We start from the raw sequence: 21,357 nt of genomic DNA, 5'->3' as shown, positions 1-21,357 counted from the left end.
TTATCATTTCTGAGACTAAACTGTATCAGAAGGCAAACTAGAAACAACTTTCTTTTGTAATTTCTATAAGACATAATGTCTTCTGAAAACTATGGAAGTGTGTGCTGCTGAGAAGGTTTGCCCTGTATTTAAAGGGTATGACAAGTGTCCTCTCAGGAGCTTAGTCTGACAATCATTGGAAAGAATCGGAATGTTATTTTTTATTTAACTAAGTGCAAGTTCAGACTTCAGCAGTGAAATGTAGAGCAACATGGTTCTGTGTCTGTTTGTAAAAATGCTTTTTAATCAGCACTGATAGCTAGCTATCTCCTTGTCCTTCTTCAGACATGGAAGTTCACATTCCTCAGTATCAGTGCCAGATTCTCTCCTCAGATTCGGCTCTAGTTCAAGCACTACACCAAAGCTTCAAGCCTTTGAATTTACAGTTTTCTTCAGAAGCATGGTGCAGGTGCAATGATAAGACTGAAAACTTGGACAAAGCTATTTTCTGGGTATTAGAGATGAAATGTATAACCTTTAGAAGTGATTTTACATGCTATCATCTAGAGGTTAAATAGTAGGGTCATAGGATGGAAAAGACCTGGAAATAATCCAGTTCAAACCCTATGAATTGTAGGTAAGTGTCCTGTACAGCATCTACAGAACATCTACTTTATACGACCTTGTATATCACAGACCACATAACACTTTCTAACATCCTGTTACTAAGTGAAGATTTATGGTAAAAGATCCAAACTCTTAACCGTACAGTACTTTAGATAAAAAGCAGACTCTCTATCTGTGTCCAGGATTCCTGCAGTCAGAGGAAATTTGGGAGGTAGAATTTTCACCATGGGCTTTTACCCACATATAACCTGCATGTAGCATTTCTATTACACAGGCTCCTCAGCCTATACTTTTCTTAACGTGGCTTGTTATTTACATGCTATACAAGGAGAGGACTTCCTTTGGATAGGGAAAGAAGTCCCCTTCGTAGGAAAAATTGCTTAATGCCTCCCAGATGTGTAAGAAAAGTGAAAAACGATAGCTCATTTGAGGCAGGGCTTATGGCTTAGTGAGCTTATGAGTTCCCTGAATGAAGGGTTGTCTGCCCTGCATTTCTTCAGTTTCATTTAATGTACAGACAAAAAACCCCCATAGACTAAAATGAAATGTATTAGACTGCTCATGCCAAATAGCAAAGGGAGAGGTATTTAATAATCTTTTTAATGTCTATCAAATATACATTATTTTAAAGAATCCCATTTTCTCGGGCTATCTTTACTATTCTCCTATCTGATATTCAGTGTCATTTGATTTGTTTGCGGGAGAGGGTTTTAAAGGAAAAGTAGAGCTAATTTGCTGTATCAGCTTAACAAATAAAATCTGCATACTGGGTAGCAATCATTAAAAGGTTCTGTCATGAAAAATTGATCTGAGATGGGTTGTCTTTGTTAGTCTTTTGATAGGAGATAGTAATTAGAATTGTTTGAAGAAAGATGAGTGATACTATGAAACAAAATATGCTATATTGATTTAGGAAACCATTAAAGAACACAGAAGCATATTTTTTTCTGTTTTTCACACTTGCATGCTAGGCATCCCCTTAACTGAAAATATGATTGCCATCATCTGATTACCAAGGAAGCTTACATATCACTCACTTGGTGTTTAAATGACTAAACTATAAGAGTGGAATGCGTAATTGTAAATAGGATTTCAAATCTCTGCACAAAGTTCTTCCATGGTACAGGAAACTTGTAGACTAAATGAGCTGGTTAGTACTGATTGCTCCAATAGTCCAATAAGTGTAGACACCTATAACTATATTCAAATATTGATATGGCATCATTTGCACATGAAGAAGAAGGGTAGGTTGGTAAAATTTACCCAAAGCACCTCAGACTTTCAAAAAATTTGCAATTATAGGAGTGTCTCTAGACCTCAAGATTTGTATCTTAACAAGAAAAATAACTTCTTAAATTCTTTTAAGGACTCCTTCAATATGATGCATAAAATAATATCAGTTCTGGTTTGAACACAACTATAAATACAGGGGACAACTCTGAAATTATCTGTGTAAAACTGGTTTTGTGCATTGGAGCTATTAGATTGTTCACAAGTTTTTCAAACAGAACCCTCATTAAAGTATCCTTGACTAAATTCTGTTAAAAAAAAAAAAAAGGTTGCAATTGACACTCTAATGTTGCCTTACTTAATCTTCATGTATAATTTATTCATCATACACTGCCATTGCTAAATCATTTAAGAATAAATTTTCATTGTAAGAGGAGCCTCACTGTACTTAGATCATTATGTATTTCCAAGAAAATGTATTACTCTAGAGAGAAGAAAATATTTTTAGCTTTCTTATCTTCAATTTTTTCCCAGTGATCTCTTTTTCTCTCTTGTGTTTATCCTTCATCTTTTAAGCTCTCATTCAGAAAAAGCCTGGCAATTGCTAAGTTTAAGCATATACTTAAAGTTGGTGAGACTAAAAAACGTGTTTTTAGAATGTGTTCAATTATTTTGGTAAATAGTGACATTTTCACAGGTTAAGGACTCAGAGAACTGTCTATGCTTGCTCTCCTTGCTGAAAAAGTCATTCATTATAGCTTCATTATATCTCTGTGACGGTATAACTGTACTGCAACTGCAACATAGATTGGCAGACCTATACTAACTCTTCTCCAGGTAATATTAATTAAAAAAAAGTCACATGACTAGCAAACCCACCCCCTAGGCCTATGTTTATGTCTATGAGGGTGGGTGGCAATACTCTTACCTAATTTAAGTCACCAAGCAGATTGTGTATTTAGTTTAAACTTAGCTGAGCGGAATTCAGTTCCCCAAACATTTTATCTAGTGACACTTTAAATATATTGGTATGTCTTGTTTCACTTTCAGCAGCAGCTCCAAAGCGATCTCCAAAGGGGTCTCTTTTATTATGTCTGCCAACCTCATCTTGATGTCTCAGGTATCTTAGAGCACTTGAAACAGAAAAATCCATATTTTGAGACAACTGAACTTCAACTTTGACTCTTCAAAAAGGGGATTAATTACTTTCTGGAGGTGTTCTCTGTTTTCATGGGATAAATAGAGTTTGGGACACCTACTTTGGACATGGTGACTAAATTTTAGGTGACTGAAGTAAGGTGAAATAATTTCTTTTCCATGCCTTCCATACTTGCTGGATTAATAATCAGTCTCTGGTCTGTCACATAATTATGTTCTATGAATAATACTGAAAAGTATATGAAATACAGTACATTAAAACCTGCAGTAAGGTATATAAAATATTAATATGAAGAATAGTGTGTGTAATATTCTAATCTTTGATCTGTATGTAAGTTGGGGGGCGATTTTGGTCTTCAACTTGTAATGGTTATGTTTTATTGCCCAGTTTACAGGCTTATAATGTGGGACTTGCTCTAAAGCTATGTTTCTTAGCCTCCTTGAAGTAAAACGTGAAAAATGGAAGCATGAGATTTACATTAGAAAGTATATCAGTTACCTGTGATAATAAAGATAAGCCTATGTAATTTATATATATGTGTATTCTAAGAACTTTACAGAGAATATTTAATAAGATAGGGAAAGGGGGATAGAACAGCATAAAAGTATGATTTCTTTTTTCTTAAATATGTAATATTTTTTCAGTACTTTATGGTACCCATATTTTAACGTTATGTTTTTGCAGTTGTATTTTATTACTTGGTAGGTGATCATGACCTACAAGTCTAGGTCAATACATGGTATTTGAACTGTACCTGAAAGCTATGTGGTGATGATCGAGAGTAGGAGAAAGAACTAAGTGAGGTATTGGTACTTTGCATAAGAATGTTAAAGTTTCTTATTTTTACATTTCATTAATCTTCCTTTAGAATACTACAGTTTCCTGACTTTCAAATTTCCTATTTCTTGCAGAATGTTCTAATAAATTTTTTTCTAAACTAATGGACACTGAAAATTAGTGTCAGTGATTTTTAAGGTAATTTGGTTATTTTTATTAAGAGAAAACTTAATCTAATATTTCTATTTATTCTTAATTCTGTCTTTTAAAGTATACTCAGGCAGGAAGATGCTCCAAAGGCCTGCTTTTTGCTGAGCACCTGCTAAACAAAAGCTCTGACAGCATCCCAGCTCCTGGGAACCTTTTAAGTTCTGATTCTCCCCTAGCCCTGGTAGTTCTGTCTAGTCCTGTAAAGCTCATAAACTACTCAGTCTTCAGTGAAGACAGGAGAATAAACCACATTTGCCGTTTCTACAACATGCTGTTTTGGGGATATGCTGTTCTGAAATACATTAGGATAATGTAACAAATGCAAATTACTACTGATTTTACAGCCTCTCAAATCTCACAAATGCCTTGTCCAATTACCCTCAAACTTTCTAGGGGGAAAAAAAAAATCATCTTCTTTCAGAACACCACACAAGAGAAATTTCTAATAGAACAGTCTGATGTTAAAATTAGATGGAAGGGCCTAATTGAGCTTATAATGGAAGGTACTTACAACCTTAGCCATGGAATGACTACCACAGCTCCATAATACTATTTTAGAAAATCAGAAAGCTTTAGACGGACTCCCTGACAGAGTGCTCAGAAATAGGGGCAAAAATACTAGCCAAGACAGGTCTGTCTTTATCACTATGCTGATATTGCCACTTATTGTATATCAAGAAAAACCCCACTATTTTGGTGACTAACTAAACATTGCCCACATTTGTGTTGAAAATCTGTGAAAGCCAACTACTTTGGGGAGTGTGTTTACTAAACCTAGCTGAGTTATTCTGTGTTTTCAATTATATAACACATGGTGCAATATTATAAGAATCTGTCCTTAATTCACCTATTAAAACGGTCATTTTTCAGCTTTTGGCTAAGGCATCACCGCTTTTCTTAGCTGGGCCAGCTCCATATTTATATACATGCACGCACATTTGTTTTGTAACACATGTGAATATCTTGGACGAAACCTTTGCCAATGGGATTAAATAGCTTCCCCCCTAAACCTTTATGCCTGATGATTTGCCTTCAGATAGAGACAATTTTTATGCAGGTAATCGGGCCTGCATTAATTTCACTTAAGACACCTCACTGAAGTGGCTAACTTACGACCAGAGCTGCCATAGGTGATTCAGATCTCCACTGATTGTGTGAGGAGCTAGCAGGAACAGTGCTTGGTTAGGTACCTAAAACTAGCTGGGATACTTGTTATTCACTGTGCTTAGTCCTCCCAAGTCAGGCGAGGCGTGAATAGGAAGAAAGCAGAGTGCTGACTCCACTCCTCAATGCAGTGTCCAAGACAACTCTGTCTTGTAAAGGGAATTGCTGTTTGCCGCTGGATTAGACCGACAGAAACTTACTGTCCTGTTGAATGAGCTGAGGAGCATAGATATGTGTCCCAAAGCACCTCTTTCTCACATTGTCTTTCAGAGCTACTGACCAATGGACACACTGCTCCTTTCTCAGTTTTAAATTGAAATTTTACTATGTTTTTAGTGCATTGTTTTGTTTTGTTTTGTTTTGTTTTCTCATTCATCTTTTTAAGACAGGTGGAACTGAGGAAAGATGCAGCCTGTGGAAGTTTAGGAACTTCTGGGGTGCATAGAATGGAGACCATGTGTTTTGCTGTTTAAATATCTACACAGTGGTGACTGTGATGGTCTCTGTTGTAGCTGAACATTTTTAGTGGGTTCAATGGATTGCTCGTAGCTTGTGAATAACTGAACAAAATGGGACTTTCAATTAGCTAGTTACTCAGTTTTATTGAGGCACACTGTTCCTATAACAGAGTAGTACAAAGATTTCATGCTTCTTGGATTTCATTAATTTTCTGGTTTCTATTTCAGTACTTTTTTTTTTTTTTTTAGGCTAAATCCAAATAATCTATAGGTAAATAGAGGATATTTTTCATGGTAATACCAACCAATGGGTCTATTCAACAGTAAGATGAATTGTGCCTCGAAGAATGCCCGTTTCTCTCATTGGCTGTAAAGGGTGACAAATGTGTTCAGCTAAGGTGTAGATATCGATATCGTAGAGCTATAAAACTGGTTAAGGTGGGATCACATCCTCACTGAGCAACAACTTTTGGTTCAGAAGTCCCATAAGACATTTTGCTCTCCCCTCTGTTTCCTTGTGGGTGAGATATGTGCATTACACTGAGGTGTCAGTGTCAGACAGGCTAAATGCAACTTTTGACACAAGTTCAGGCAAGCGCCATTCTGAAAGCCTGGGTTTTTATGAGGGCCTAGCTGTGCTGAGGTAGCGAGTGCTACTTTGCTGACTCCCAGTAATGAACTAACCCGATTATTTTATCTCCTTTTGCAGGTCTACATTTTTTTGTGTTTGTATAACAACAGAGAGAGTGTCAGTGATGCACATCGGCTAGAGTTCAGATGGTGAAAATCCTTTTTTCCTGTTTGCAGCCTATGTCTGTGCCCAAGCACTGGCGGCGGGGGGGCCACGGGGCGGCCCCTGTGAGGAGTGGCCGGGGCTGCCCCGTGCCGGACACAGCCGGTTCCAGCCGGTTCCAGCCGGCTCCAACCTGCCCACCCCAGGGCACCGCTCAGCCCCACAGACAAGGTGCTGGCTCCTGGGGGAAAACGTGCTGAGGAAAGGGTAAAAAGCGCTGCCTGGCAGTGAGGAGTGAGGAAAAACGTGAGAGAAACAGCCCTGCAGCCCCCAGGTGAGAGAAGGAGGAGGGAACGAGTTGCTCCAGAGCAGAGACTCCCCTGCAGCCCCTGGAGAAGACAACACCAGAGCAGGTTTATCCACACATCAGGAACGAAGGAGTGAAGCTGAGCCTGGAAAAAGGGGGGGAGTGAGGGGAAGGTGTTGCTTTAAATTTTTTTTGTCTTTGTTTCTCGCCACCCAGCTCTATTTTAGTTGGCAATAAATTAAATTAATTTTCCCCAAGTCAAGTCTGTTTTGCCTGTGGCGGTAATTGGTAAGGGATCTCCCTGTCTTTATCTCGACTCATGAGATTTTTCATCTTATTTTCTCCCCCTCAATGGCATCAATACATCAACTTTCAGTCTATAAAATTGCAGATCCTTCTGTTCTCTTCAATGCCAAGAGGGATCCTTCCATTAAAAAATACAGTAGATTCCCTTTAGTGTAAGTCAGTATAGATCTTTATGTCATGGAAATAATTTTTGAGGTAAGTTCTGTCCATAAAGACATCACCTCTGAAGCTGCACCAAATTTGAGATGGTGACAAAGACAGATGTGTAAAATAGGTTTGCTCTTAAATATAGTACATTTATTTTTTATAACTGGATATCTCTTCTTGGAGGGACACAAAGTACATATCTATTGCAGTTAATGGAAACAAAAAGAATGAACTGCCTGCTAAAATTTGAGATAATTTTAATAATAACTAGTACTTTAACTTTTCAGGGAGCAGAAGAAGTCCAGAAATTTTAAGAAGAAGCAGTTTTTGTCTATATTGTTTGGACAGAAATTTTGGAGTCTCTTCAGTTGGAAGTAAAGTATTTGTTTTTGTTATGCTGATTACATTGTACATCTATCTATGCCATGGTACCCTCAGTGTGGGTCTGTTCTCAGCCTCATTGTTCCGCTCTTAGGTAATACATTCTTTCTTTAATTTTGCTGACTCCCATCTCTGAACCCACCAGACTAATTTATCTCTGGATATGGCACTACATGTTTTGTTATGACAAAAAAGAGGAATTACTGATGGTTACAGCTGGTAGACTTCTGTTGGAGGAAGATTGAGAGACTAATTCAAATCTAGAAAGCAGCAAATAATGCTTTGAAATGTAGTGAAAACTATGGACCTGTACTAAATAAACAACAGTACACATAATAATGATGTCTTTTCCATTTAGAATTTAACATAAAAAAGTTAAAATCAAGGCCATTCTATGCAGTGTTGAATAGAGATTTACTGTATATTTTGCATATAAAAAATATCTGTGCCTGGAGACATTTTAAGACATCTTTATTTCTCCCTGGTGCTCTCATATATTTTATTTCAGTTATATTCTATACTACATAGACCCCTGTCCCCAAGTGGTGCCTTTGAAAATGTCAGGCCTTGGCTATGTGAATAATCTGTGTGAAAATCATATTTTGTTCCTGAGGCTTACAATTTAGAACCACTGAATATTGGTATGTGTTGAGAAAATGTCGAATTCAACATATTCAAATTCAGTTATATTCTATGTATCACAATTGTGGTGCTTTTAATGCAATATAGTAATTATTGTATAATCTATATGATGCATAGCTATATGATGTGTTTACATGATAAGCTGCAGTATAGGAAATATTCACTCTCAGGATGTCACTGAACTGTGGATTAGCTACAAGCGTCCTGAATAAAGAAGGAGGTAAGAATGGATTTTGTCAGGATCTGTAGTATGCACCATCCACTTTTGCTCTCCTTCAGCAAGGCTTAACTAGAATGACTCATAGAATAACTCAATAGCCTATTCAGATAATTTACCTACACTCTGACACACTTACGTAAGACATGGGATTGTCAGTAATTTACCTGCCATGGTAATTAGTTTGCTGTATTAGCTATAAATATGGCTCATAGTGTATTCACTATAGCTCATTGTCTGTTTAACTCTTCCACAGTCAGCTATTTTCATGGTCTGACCTCTGAAGTTAACAATACTGCTGATCTTAAACACCTGTCTTATAACAGATGCCTATTTCTATCAACCAGACACCTGGTTATAATATTTATAATATATTTTTTAAGTTAGTCCCCCTCTCACTGGCTTAAAATTTGAGACTTTCAGGTTGTAATAGGGGATGCAGTGATTCTTAATGATATGTTAAAAAAAAAACAACAGAGAAAGACACAATATACTTGATAGCAAATGAGCTGTGATGATTCTTTTCACTTCTTCATCTGTTTTTTTTACAGAAAGTCTTGTAAATTACTGCCAAAACTCCTGTCTGCACCAGAATTATGCCTGGAAAGTTTCCACTCCCTCACTCTAAAAGACCACCACCTTTCTTTCTCCAACTTTTGCCACTGCCAAAATGTATAGTGTATATCCACTTCCAGACAAAGATGGTAACTGAGCAGCACCTGTGAACCAACTTACTGCAAACTGCAGAATAGCAGGCAGTAACACCTGAAGGAACCTGCCCAGGAATTTGAATTCTGAACACATACTCTGTGTTTGTTGCCTGCAATCACCTGTTTTCTGTGTAAGTGTATATTTATACACACACATATCTATATCAGACGAAGAACAAATGGACTAAGGAGCTCTTACAATTTTAATAATAGGGAAAAATTCGATCTCAGAAATTTTAGTATCACAAAGAAAGAAAAGTGGTTCTGTTTTTTCCTTTTAGCCCTCTTATATCAGTGAAGAACCTTTGCATCCTAAAGATGACAGTTTAGTTTCCAAAATTTGGACCTCTGTTAGCATTGCAGTTCTTTAATGATTTATGCTCAGTATGCATTCAGTCACAGACAGGAGAAAGAAAACAGCTTTTAGAAAGTCTTGGATACATTACCACAATAATTGTATCAGCAAGGACTTTGGAGCACAGACAAAATACATGAAACAGGAACATTCACTATTCACTCAAGTGAACAGCAAAGGAAAGGGAAAGATCAATGCTCAATAAGGAAGGTCAAAACAGGCAAAAGGTAGAGGGAAATCACTGTCAAGACTGGGGTGCAGAAAAGAGAGTTTGTTTTTCTGAAGTGCTAGTTGGTATCTCTAAAAGGTCTAGATTCTTATACAGATGCATTTTACAGAATGCTGGTATTTAATAAACAGATGGCTACATAACAGATTTCGGCTGGAGAGTACCCATCAAGGGACGGAAGAGTGGCGATATGACCTTGTGTTTTGAGGCAGGAGTGGGAGAAAAAAACAGTGTGCATCTGTGCTAAGTACCTAGCTGGAAGCCTGCAAAGTCAACTTGATTCAGTGAGCTTTGGAGTAGCAGGAGGTGGTCCAGGCAGTTAGCTGGTGACTAAACATATAAGTTACCTTCACATCAACCAAAAAAATCTGGGCTTGAATATAAATTTTACCACTTTTTTTTAAACAGAAAACTCTTTTCTTCATTAGTACAGCAAGCTGGGTTGTTACATTTCACAGCTGTGCTGAGATTGACAGTAATATTGCAGCAAAATGAATATAGGATTGTATTTGGGAAGGCAGATACTTAAATGTCTGTAATTAGGCTTCAGTAAGGAAAGTAGTTAGTGGTAGCTGTTTGCAATAGTGCCGTGCCAAGGGTTGTGCCTTTCTGAACCAAAATGGTCAGATGCAATCACTTTTATTACTTTCAAAATGCTAATCAAAGAGTCTATCAGCATCTTGAAATACTGTTTCAGTAATTATGTCATATTATGAAGACGGCATTCACTAAAAGAATATGAGAAAAGATTTTTTAATCAATATAAGTAGTAGCAATAAAGATTGGCCAATATCATCCTTATAAAATAATACTGTATATCATATCAGTAGAAAGTAATTTACTGTATAAGACACCCTTCTATACTCTAACAACAAAGCAGAAGTTTTATTCTCCACTCACTTTCAGAAAGCCTTGTGTTTTTGTCTGATGAGAACATAGAAGTGTGGCAGTTTAAAAGGGAAATATGGTGACGCTTGGTGAGATACAGAAAGAAACAGGGCCTATTTCTCTTCAACAGCAATAGTTTTCACGATTTCCAAACCTTTCCCTGAGAAACTTCAGAGAAGATGGGATGTGTACCATAATCAAGTAGAAATTTACAGGATTAAGGCTTCAGTGTTTGTCATCTTTCTGAGGGCACACTGAAAAATTTATAACAAGTTTTTTCCAACTTAATAGTTGCAAGAAAAAAACAGAGTTTTGTAGTGATCATTTAGATATTGATGATAAAAAAAAGGCTGATTTAGGCTATTAAAGCAGGAGCGTTCGCCATCTGGAAGAGCTATATACTATATAACATCTGTTGATTTCACTCTCCAGAACATCACTAAAATACTTACAATTAAGAAAAGCAGTGACTATGTATAAACATAGTTGACCATTACTGGAAGAAACACCCTATAACAGATGTAATTTTGATACCATGTAATTCAACAATGCTTCATGCAATATTAATGGCTCTTTGTAACGTATTCTAATTTTAAAATTCATTACTAAATTATTCAGCAGTCTATAAAACAGATGTATGGCACTGCAGCACCCAAGTTGCTGTATTCATTATAAAATTATATTTTTATAATCTGCATGTAATTTGTCCTTTAAGTTTCATACAGAGTCAACGGATGTTTCCAGGTGCTATGACTCACTATCAGTTTCCTCACTCCCCTGAAAGGTTTCACTTGTGTTCCCTTATTATCTGTTTCACTATTAAATATCAAGCTTTTATGGTTAGTTTAATTGGTACTCTTGCTCAAAGCTTAATAGGCATATATTTTAGGAAAACAGAACACAGAGAAAATGTCTTATTTTTCTTGTAATATCTATTTGCATTTGCTGGAGTTTAGAAGTAACTTCTGTGTCCAAGCATACTTGGCCCTTCACTCAGAAAAGGTATGAACTAAGAACAAACCTTACACTTTTGAAAGACTAATTTGGATTCCTCTGTAGGTGACAAGACACCCTTGGATGCTCTTTGCACCTTCGTCTCCCATGAATGTTGCAGAAAATGTTCTGGAGGAAATTATATGACCTGGGTTATAAATCTGCATGACAGTTTGGGTAGCGGTAGAGAGGGAGGGGTGATTTTTTTCCTCTGTTGTGTTTGAACTGGTGGCAGGATGACATTATAGAAAGTTTGGTTGAGCTGTTTGCCTTATTACATGGAATAGCAAAAAGTGGAGAGAGAGATAGATATTTGTCTAATTATAGTAGCTGAAACATAAAAGCTGATGAGGTAAAACAGACAAAGCATAAGGGCAACAGGCTGTGCAAAGTACAACATGGTATACCAGCAAAGAAGGAAAAAGAGAGTTGATTTTAAACTACTACATCCATATCACTTACTTTGAAGTCCAAGCTATGCACCACAAACAATTACCTAGAAAACTGCATGAAAATGTACATAAATGGGTCTGAACAGGGTCAGGTTGCAACAGCTTTACTCAGATTGTTCAGTAAACATGTTTTCATGTGCATTTTTGGATTATTCTGTTTCAGGGTCTGAGGGAGAGTGAGATCAGAGACTATAAATATGCCTAGTGCAATCACAACAGTGATTCACGTCAAATTGCTGTTGAAGAACCTGATTTAGGTTTGATCTCCAGATCGACTACTAGGATTGAAACCTTACTGGGCTGGTATCATGTAGTCTCTAAATGGATCAAGGAAGCAAGATAGTCTGCAATAGTTAGCCCGTTGTGGGTATCACTAGTAGAGATAGTTTCAAGTTAGATGCTTTGAACCTAGTCTGTTTTAAACTACAGTGAGGGCAGTATAGGCATAGTCCTTTTTCACTCGTGTTAGAATGCTTTTATATGACCATGTAAACATACATTTCCATTGTTATTCTCTAGAATAGAAGCAAGACATCTGCAGCATGGTAGCTAGCTAGAGCTATAGCATTGTGATATACAGAACCTGTGCACTAAGTATGCCACAGCAAAGATTTGACCCACTTGGCAGTTGCACCTAGAGTAGAAATATGCCTGATGCAGGATTCATCCTGCATAACGTCAGAGAGCCACCAATTCTATATCTAAATCTGAATGAATCATCCTGTCTCCCCGCATAGTCATTAGACAGAAATGGGAACCCTCAGGAGGCTTTTTTTTCTGATTTATCTTAGATGCTGATCATCGGGTGGGATGAATTCCCTTTTGAAGCTGTTTGCAAAGGAACCTAGGATGACTAGCACAGACATAGACTGAAGATGCTTAAGCTAGTGCAAATAAATCCTATTCCTGTTGCAGACTCCTCTCTACTCCTCCCCCCCCCCCCCCGCCCTGATCAGAATTATTCAAATATTTAAACTTCCTCCATGAATTCTATATGGCACTTGGCATACTTCTATCATTTAGCTTTTAATTTTGAAATGTCTTAAGAAATGTTGCCTTCCTTTTCTAAATTGTTATTATTCTTATAGGAACCCTGTGATCACTCTGAGTGGTATGACATTAGAAATAACAATATCAAAAAACTTAATTTTTTTTCCACCTAGTACATTAGGATTGAAACAGATTCCTCTGGAAAAGAAAACCTGTCCAAAAGGTTGCAGGGTGAGAAAAATAGAACATAATAGCTGTGGAATCTTCCCCCCTCCACCCCTTGAAAAGGCAATATAGGGAAAATTGCTCAGCTATAGAGTTAACTAGGAGTAATCCCAAATGGCAGAAAGAAGGGCACTTCATAGTCACGTAATCAACTGAAACAGCATTTAGAAAGAACAGACAGCTGGCCCAGTCCAAACAGCAGCAGCCAAGTGGGAGAGTTTGTCATTCTGTAAATGGCAAAATAACAAACACCTGACCTGAAGATAATAGGTTAATTGCTTTAATATTACATTTTGCATTGATGTTTGTTTTAATGTTGTGATGGATGAAAAGAGGTCAATTTTTTTTAAAATGCAGGCCTTCCAGAACTGCAAATGTCTGCCCAGTGGCCTGATGAAAAACATCTCTTAGGTGATAAAATGAGTTGCATGCAAATGACAAGTAGGCTTGATGTGCCCTGAAAACATTCAGCTTGGAGTGACCTGTGATCATAAATTACTGGCATGCTGCATCAGATCCTAGACTTGTAATTTCATCAAGATCAACAAGATGCAATCTTGAAAACTGTTTGCATGATGTGAGGACGAATTGATGCCCTTGTCCTTCCAGACTGTTGGATCTGATGCTCAGGAGTCTGACTACTTTGTGTCTCTAAGTAGCAGTATAGGGCCATTGTAAATAATTAAGTAGAAATTTGTTACCCTTTTGTCAAATGTATTTCTGATGTTACTCATCCTTCGCCTCCATTAAGAAATCCCTTGATTAAATTTTAAAGTCTTAAACAATTTGAAGGGCTGAGAGCACAGGACACAAACTACAGTCTGAATGTTTTGCACAGGAAAGTCATATTCTCTCTGGGAGAAAAGAAAATAATGTCAAGTATTTAATATGCAATCCCGTGATTCTCTTTCAAGACATGATGCTATAGATTTGATTACCAACTCAGTGGCTGGTACTTGTAGGTCATTTATTTTCTCATCTGTTTGCTTTTAGAGATTCAGAATTTCTCTCTCAATATATTTACAAATGTTTCTATGTAAATAGAAAGTATAGCTGAAAACTTAATCCCATGCAGTTACATCAAGAGGATGCATATAGAATAGTTCATACAAATGTGGAGTCTTCAGAATAAATGTTGCTGTTCATAACTTAAAAGCCACAATTCTACCAATAAACCTATACTAAATTTTCTGAAGTATAATAAAAGAGCTTTAAAAAGAGACACCATATTTTTACAAATAAATGGGAGCTGAAAAACAAATTACCCTTATCTTGATTTCTGCAGCTGGAGACATGATTAGTGATCATTCTTTTTATTATATATGTCTTTAAAAATATATATACATTTATAAAACACACTCATTGTCATGCATGTCTTGAAGTAGACATATAATATTTATAGTGACAAAAGACTTTTACTCTGCATTGAACAAAGAACAGAATCTATACTCAAGGAGGAAAAAAACATCAGGGAGGAGCATATATTCCCATAGCAGAGAGCTTAATTGTGGAGCAGAGGACATATCATTAATGTTGACCTATTAATGCTAGCAAAAATATTGCTGTGCAGTCCTAACTGCTCTCACACAAATACGTCATTAAGTGTTTTATTTTTATTCTGATTTCCTTAACGTTCGTACACTCAGTTACAAATAGCCTCCATCCCTTAAAGCTATATATCATATTTCACCTCACTCCAGTGAAGCAGTAGAAAATAAAAGTGTCCTAGTACAGTGTAACATTCAAAACACACTCCCATGAGTGACAGCTCCTCAGTCATAATACCGCATTTGCACTTCCTAGCTAGAAAGCTGTGAAAAATGACAGCTCCCTGTTACTGTTTTATTTACTCCCCCAGTAATATCTGGACATCCATTTAGAAGATTATAGTCATTAATGTATATTGCAGACAGTATGCACTCGTTAGACATTATATTTGAAATATATGTGCACTAATTATTTGCTTACAGAAAATGATGGCTCATCCAGTTTTCACATCAGACAGATCTAATTACATTTCACAGAATCACAGAATCATAGAATCATTTTCCTAATTACATGCTCCCATTTCAAAATTTTACAGTGTTGGGTCAGATACTTCCCCCAGTTAAACTTTGTAAAACAAACTCTCTGTAAAACAAATCTCTCTGCAAAACAAACCTCTCTGCCTCTCCCCCGCCAACATTTCATTATTCCCCAAGCTTAATCCACACTGTCCCTCCAGCTTAGAAGTGCATATAGTTTCTTCTGAAATAAAAAAACAATGTTTCTAAGAAAACCTCAAGAAAACCTACATATGTACCACTAGGTATATCTACATCTTCTTCTAACTAAATCAGCTGACTGCACAGATAGCATTTTCACTTTTCTGTCAGAGAGCAAGAAAGGCTCAAATACTGAACTTCAAAAACATGTTCAGCAACTGTTAGTGGCTGCAGGCTGTACAATGAGTACCACAGAGAACATTATAAACTGCAAGCTGAGGAAAGGCACGATGGGCCACGTTACTTTGTCCAATGCATGGTAGACATAACAGCACGGTAACAGAAAAACATCTTGTATATACTTGTCAGGGTTGTGGTCCAGCAGCAGATTTTAATTTTGTAGTTCCTCCACTGGGAAGTCTGCAAACCTTCTGAGTTGCGACTGCCAAAAAATACTATTTTTTAAAATAATTCTAACAAATTTTATGATATATGAGGACCAGTTTCTACTCTGGACACTGGTGATCTAAATTTGGCAAGCTCAGTTGAGGTCAGTGATTATTTTTAGCAGAAGAGTGCAAGTGGGCCTGTGTTATGCAATATTTCACTAGTTGTCAACTACACTTAAAAAACTCAAGGGAGAGATGCCTCTTGAACAGGTGATGATATAGGAAAATGAATTATTTTTGAGCATTTGGTATGCTCTTTGTTTAGAATCTTTAACTCACTTACAGTAATTTATATTGTAAAGTTGAACGTACAAATAAACATTTCCCAGAAGAACTTTTAAAATAATCTTTTTGATCCACTTTCATAAAATTTTAATGTACTGATCTTCAAGTTGCTTTGCAATTTCAGCATTGGAATAGTCTATAAAGTACCCACAGAAATTATAAGCAGATACCGTAATCCCAGTACAGCTCCGTGAATTGTGAGACAAAGTTTGCCTGTTTGTGGCCACAGAAGATCTATAGTACTGTCACATAACTGGGGTGTGGCTGAGCTAAACTCCAAATCAAGTAATTGCTTTCTGCTCCCTGAAGTTCATCTGCTAATTTTAACCGAATAAAGTATTAGTGTTCCTTTTCTGTCCAGGCAGCTGGTTTGCTGAGTGCTTTCAAGTATGTCCCAGGATCCTTTTCAGAGGTGGCTAGACCTTGCTTGTTTTGTTTTGTTTATGTAAGTATTGTTCTATCATGGCTAATTACTTCCTATTTAATATTGCCTCTAACTTTGAGCCACTGCAGTTATTCACCTATTTATAAAGGAAAGTCCTTAGTATTTGCCAGTTATTAGCATGCTGTTGTATGTGAACTAGTCAAGGACAAGAAGGAAACCTTGATGTCATAGGCACTGATTACTGGCAAACTGTGACATAATTGATAACTAGCCTGCCTGTGTTGCCTAGTTACACAAATAGAAGTTCTTTCGGGCAGAATGTGTTGTCCAGTGCTCGTTTAAAAAAGAAAGGGCAACATAAGCCAGCTGTGAGAACATGATTTTTCAGCATACACTGTTGTGGAATTTCGTGGGTGGCATATATATAGTCACAGCGTTACCTGCTCAGAAAGTAACTCCTGGAACACTCAGGGGAGTGTATGTTTAGAGAGGAGACATTGCTTTATTCTGCGCAGGATGCAAGGTAGAAGATTCCCACAAACCCCGAGCAGACCTACTGGGGTTTTCAGTCCGTACTTACACACTAGAGTGAAAACACCACGCCTGTCTAATACATATGTTCCGCCTAACTATTGCATATTCATTATGTCGAGCAAGCATGACGTGTTGTTCTCTTGAGCAATCATCCCAGAGTCTTCTATGCCTGCGCGGGGGTCTCTGGTGGTTTTCGGGGGTCGGTTGGGGAAGACTAGCCCTCCTCCTTTTGTCCTGCTGGGGGCATGCCTCATCTGCCGACACCAGGGGCTTTGTTTCTCTTGCCAACCCCTCGTTTCTCAATGCCGAAGGAGGATGTATGTCCTTAATTAGCAAGTCTGTGACTCTGAAATGTCCGTTATCTGGTGGCTTGACTATTATCCAAACACTCCTTAAGCACCCTCTATTGTAAGCAGAATCTTAAACTAGATAAGCTTCACCTTCAGCACACATAAAATAACAGTCCTTGAATAGCAAGGGTATCACACTTCTCATGTTTTAGTGGTTTGTTTTTTTTTCTTTACGCTCTCACCACCTTCTTATTTGTTAATCAGTCTTTTGAAGGCTTGAGACAACAACAGGAATATATGTATATGGAATATATATAGTCACAGTCACATTGGCCTGTAAATGCGCCACCAGTTCTCGGTGATTTCTGTTACCTCCATTGGTGGAACTATTCACTGAGAGTGGTATTGAGAGTGTTTTTCAGGAGGTTCTCCCAGCAGCAACAACTTCAGCTGATACCGTGCTGTGAAAGCTTTTTCGCTTGTGCTCCGTCCTTATTGCAGGGGTAGTTTCTCACACTGTGGTGTAGGGATGCTCTGCTTATCAGGCTTTCACTCCTATGTCATCTCTTCATATGAGTAGGTAACAAGTGCATTTACTTTATTCTTCCTGTCTGGCCACAACACTTGCAAATGCATTATCATAAATCTCTGCATGTATATGTAAATAATATCTTAAAAGCGAAGGGAAGAAAAATACTGCTGAGGAGACTTAGCTCAGACTCTGAGGTAGGCTTGGTCTCAGTGCTATCTTACACTGTTTAGATCACTCAGTTGTGTGTGTATATATATATATTCTGTTTATAATTATGCCTTTGTGAAAACCTTGCTGTTTGTCAAAATATTGTTTAAAAAAAGTGTTTAAATTCTTGACTTGATTTAATCTCAGAATCATCCCATTAGTTTACATAGCCTAGTTTGGAGCCCTGTTTCTAATCTGAATAGAAGAGCTTTTTTGACTTTAAAAACGCAAAACCAGAAAAGAATGTTTTGATAGGTAGAATGAAATAAGATTGTCGTGTTATTTGGTAGGTGATTTCACATTTGAGCCTCTGTTATTTGCATATCAAAATGAGACATAAAAGCAGCTTGAAAACAACAACTGCAAAGCAGTAACAAGAAGCTACCTATAAAACCTCATATATAGGACTGGGATAGACTGGTCTATTGTATATATTCACGTCGTTCTTGAAGACACGGGGGGGGGGGGGGGGCGGCGGCGGCGGAAATCGTGTATGGAAACATCTGAGACTGCAGCTTATTGTAATTGCAGTTGCTCGTTACTGAAACTCTTGCATGAATTTTCCGCTTTTGAGTTTTAGTCCTTCTAGAGTTTCCTGGGCCCTCCCCCGCACCCCCCCCCCCCCCCCTTTTTTTTTCTTTTCACTTGCCTTTTTAACTCAGTTGAAAACTGCTCCTCCTTCTCATGGGGGAAAAACTGTCCCTTTCTGGGTTTGTTTGGAAATGTTACTCTTTTGACAGACATAAAGGCAACATTAGGCTGTACATTTTATTTTTAAACCAAAACAACATATGCAGCTGGCTCTAATTTTCTATCATTAAAGAAGAATCAAGTAAGTGGAACAAAGAACTCTGTATACAAATAACAAAATTTCACTTTCACCTAGTCGCATGGACCAGCTGGTATAAATTGACATTGCCTTTAATAGAGCTATACCAGGTGACACCAGCTGAGCATCTGGCATTTATTTAGAAGATAAAATATAAAATCCATTTGCTGTTTCGATATACGTCCATACTTTCAATGAAGAGAGGGTTGTTTGAGTTGGAATATCAATCTGCACGTTATTAGTTGACAGATTAAAACTAATCTGAGAAGCACTGGTGATTACATACATATTTGGATTTTAACAAGTCCGTGTTTTTGCAGAACTGTGACTAATTATATGCCTGACTGGATGAAATGGGATGAAATAAATCAATAATTTATTATGAGAATTTACTCATCGATTTAGTGTGCAAATTGTCAGTAATCATATGCACTGTGCCAAAGAGTGAGTCGAGCTGAGCTCGTTAAAAAGTCTTATCTAAAACTCGACTCCTTAGGATAGTTCGGTCACATGATTGACCATACTTAAGATTCTTATAGCCCTTCATTTAGCTCAGCCTTAGTAAGAGATTGTCCTTTTTGCTATGAAGTCAGAGCACTATTATCCATCCATTTTCTCAGAGACGCTCTTCTCTGTTTCATTCTCACACTTGCGGTAGTCTTTCAAACTTTGCTCTTCACTTTTTCTTTGTTAGACTTTAAAGTCTTTTAATTGACGGAAAGAGTTATTGGCATTCTTTTAATTCGCAAGAATAGTGGTGAGGGTTTGTGGTTATGTCGCTGTCAATGTATAATTCCCATTTGTGTTTTGTGAATACCCCGTTGTGTTTTACACTTCGTTTTGAAGGTACCATTAAGCGCAGCTTAGAGCATTCATTTTAAAGCAGGAGGTTGACACATAGTGAAGAGACCATAGCTGGGGAGCTTTGATAGAGCAATCAAGGGCCATCAACACTTAATGGCTCTACACCAGTGGATCAATGGGCTTGCAAGCAGCAGGGCCATTGACTTTGAACAACTCTCTGCCCAGAAGCTGAAAGGGTGCGCGTTCATGTCAGAGCTGGAAAATTTGCAGCATCAGCGCAGGGTGTTGAAAGCTGTCACAGGCTGTTTTAAAAGGGGAAAGTTCTCTCTGCAAACAGGGAAGTTTCTTCTTCAGTAGCCAGGTGAACAAGGCCAGAGGGTTGTTTGTCTCGAAGACATAGCCTAAATCCCGAGTCCACTCTGTTGCTAAAGGAACGGGAATGGCAAATGCTTTCTGGGATGTTTAGTTTTACATAGATTTGTGCTTTATTTTTGAAATTTGAAAGTGCATATGCATGTTGGAGAAATCGCATAGCTGAGCCAGTGGTTCTTCCTCTTCCTGCACATTGTCGCTGAATGTTGCCATCGTGAAATCGGACTACACTGGAGCACAGAAATTTTTGTCAAAAATTTCCAAGTCAAATTGTCGTAGACAGCTGTGTCTCAAGGAGCCTGATACACAGGTTTTACAGTGTTAGCAGCAGCACCATATGGTGTTCCATTACATAAAGAGGATCTAGCTTGATTTTGCACTAAAGAAGTTTATCCAAGAAAGTTTTCCGGAATTTATGATCAGCCATTAACTAGGCTTGGGAGATGGAGAAACGTATGGGATCCAGCGATTCAATCCAGACCTCACATACAGTGCAAGTAAATAGTCTCGACAAATCTGTGTATCAGTAGCGGACCTTTGGTTTTGTTTGTTTACCTGGAAAAAAAAGAAAAAAAGTATGGGGGGTTGTGCATAGGTGCATGCATTTTCTTTCGGCTAGCAAAATTCAGTGGTGTGACAGTTACTTAGGTAACTGAATGTTTTACTTAAGAGCTGAAGAAATATGTGCTAAATGGACTTTGAAGATGAAATTCACTACTTTGTGCAAAACGGCTGAGAAATGGACGTATGCAGGGAGGTAAAGGGTAAAAGGTACTCTAGATTCACAGAACAACATACTTGAGAAAAAAGGTGGATAATGGAATGTGGTCATGAGAATGGGAATGTTTCAGGGGATGGGTATGTTTTCAGCAGCGGTATTCAAAGGATATATCATAGAGAAGCACAAAGATTGACACTTTGTTTTTAAAAAGAAGCATTTGTATAATACTGACAAACCCTACAGCTTGTAGGCACTGATATCACATCAACACATCACAAGCTTTTTATTTAATTGAGTGTGATTTAGGAAAAAGCATTTAGAACACAGTCTGCTCCATCACATCAAATCAATTTAAATTAACAGACCAATGTTTCAGCTGTAAACTGATGCTAATCAAGGACAAGATGCTAAAAGTTACTAAGCACCTCTTGTAAGCTTTAAAGAATTTTAATTTCTATTTACTACAGTGGGAACAGAAAGTCATGATCCACATCTTTCACAAAAAAATTGGGTCTTTGTAGGATTTTTTTCAGGCCATATGCAGTCACTCTCACTGTTTGGTCTGA

Source organism: Accipiter gentilis, chromosome 13 (assembly GCF_929443795.1).
Source record: "Accipiter gentilis chromosome 13, bAccGen1.1, whole genome shotgun sequence".
Classification (NCBI taxonomy): Eukaryota; Metazoa; Chordata; class Aves; order Accipitriformes; family Accipitridae; genus Astur; species Astur gentilis.
This window is presented reverse-complemented; position numbering follows the sequence as displayed.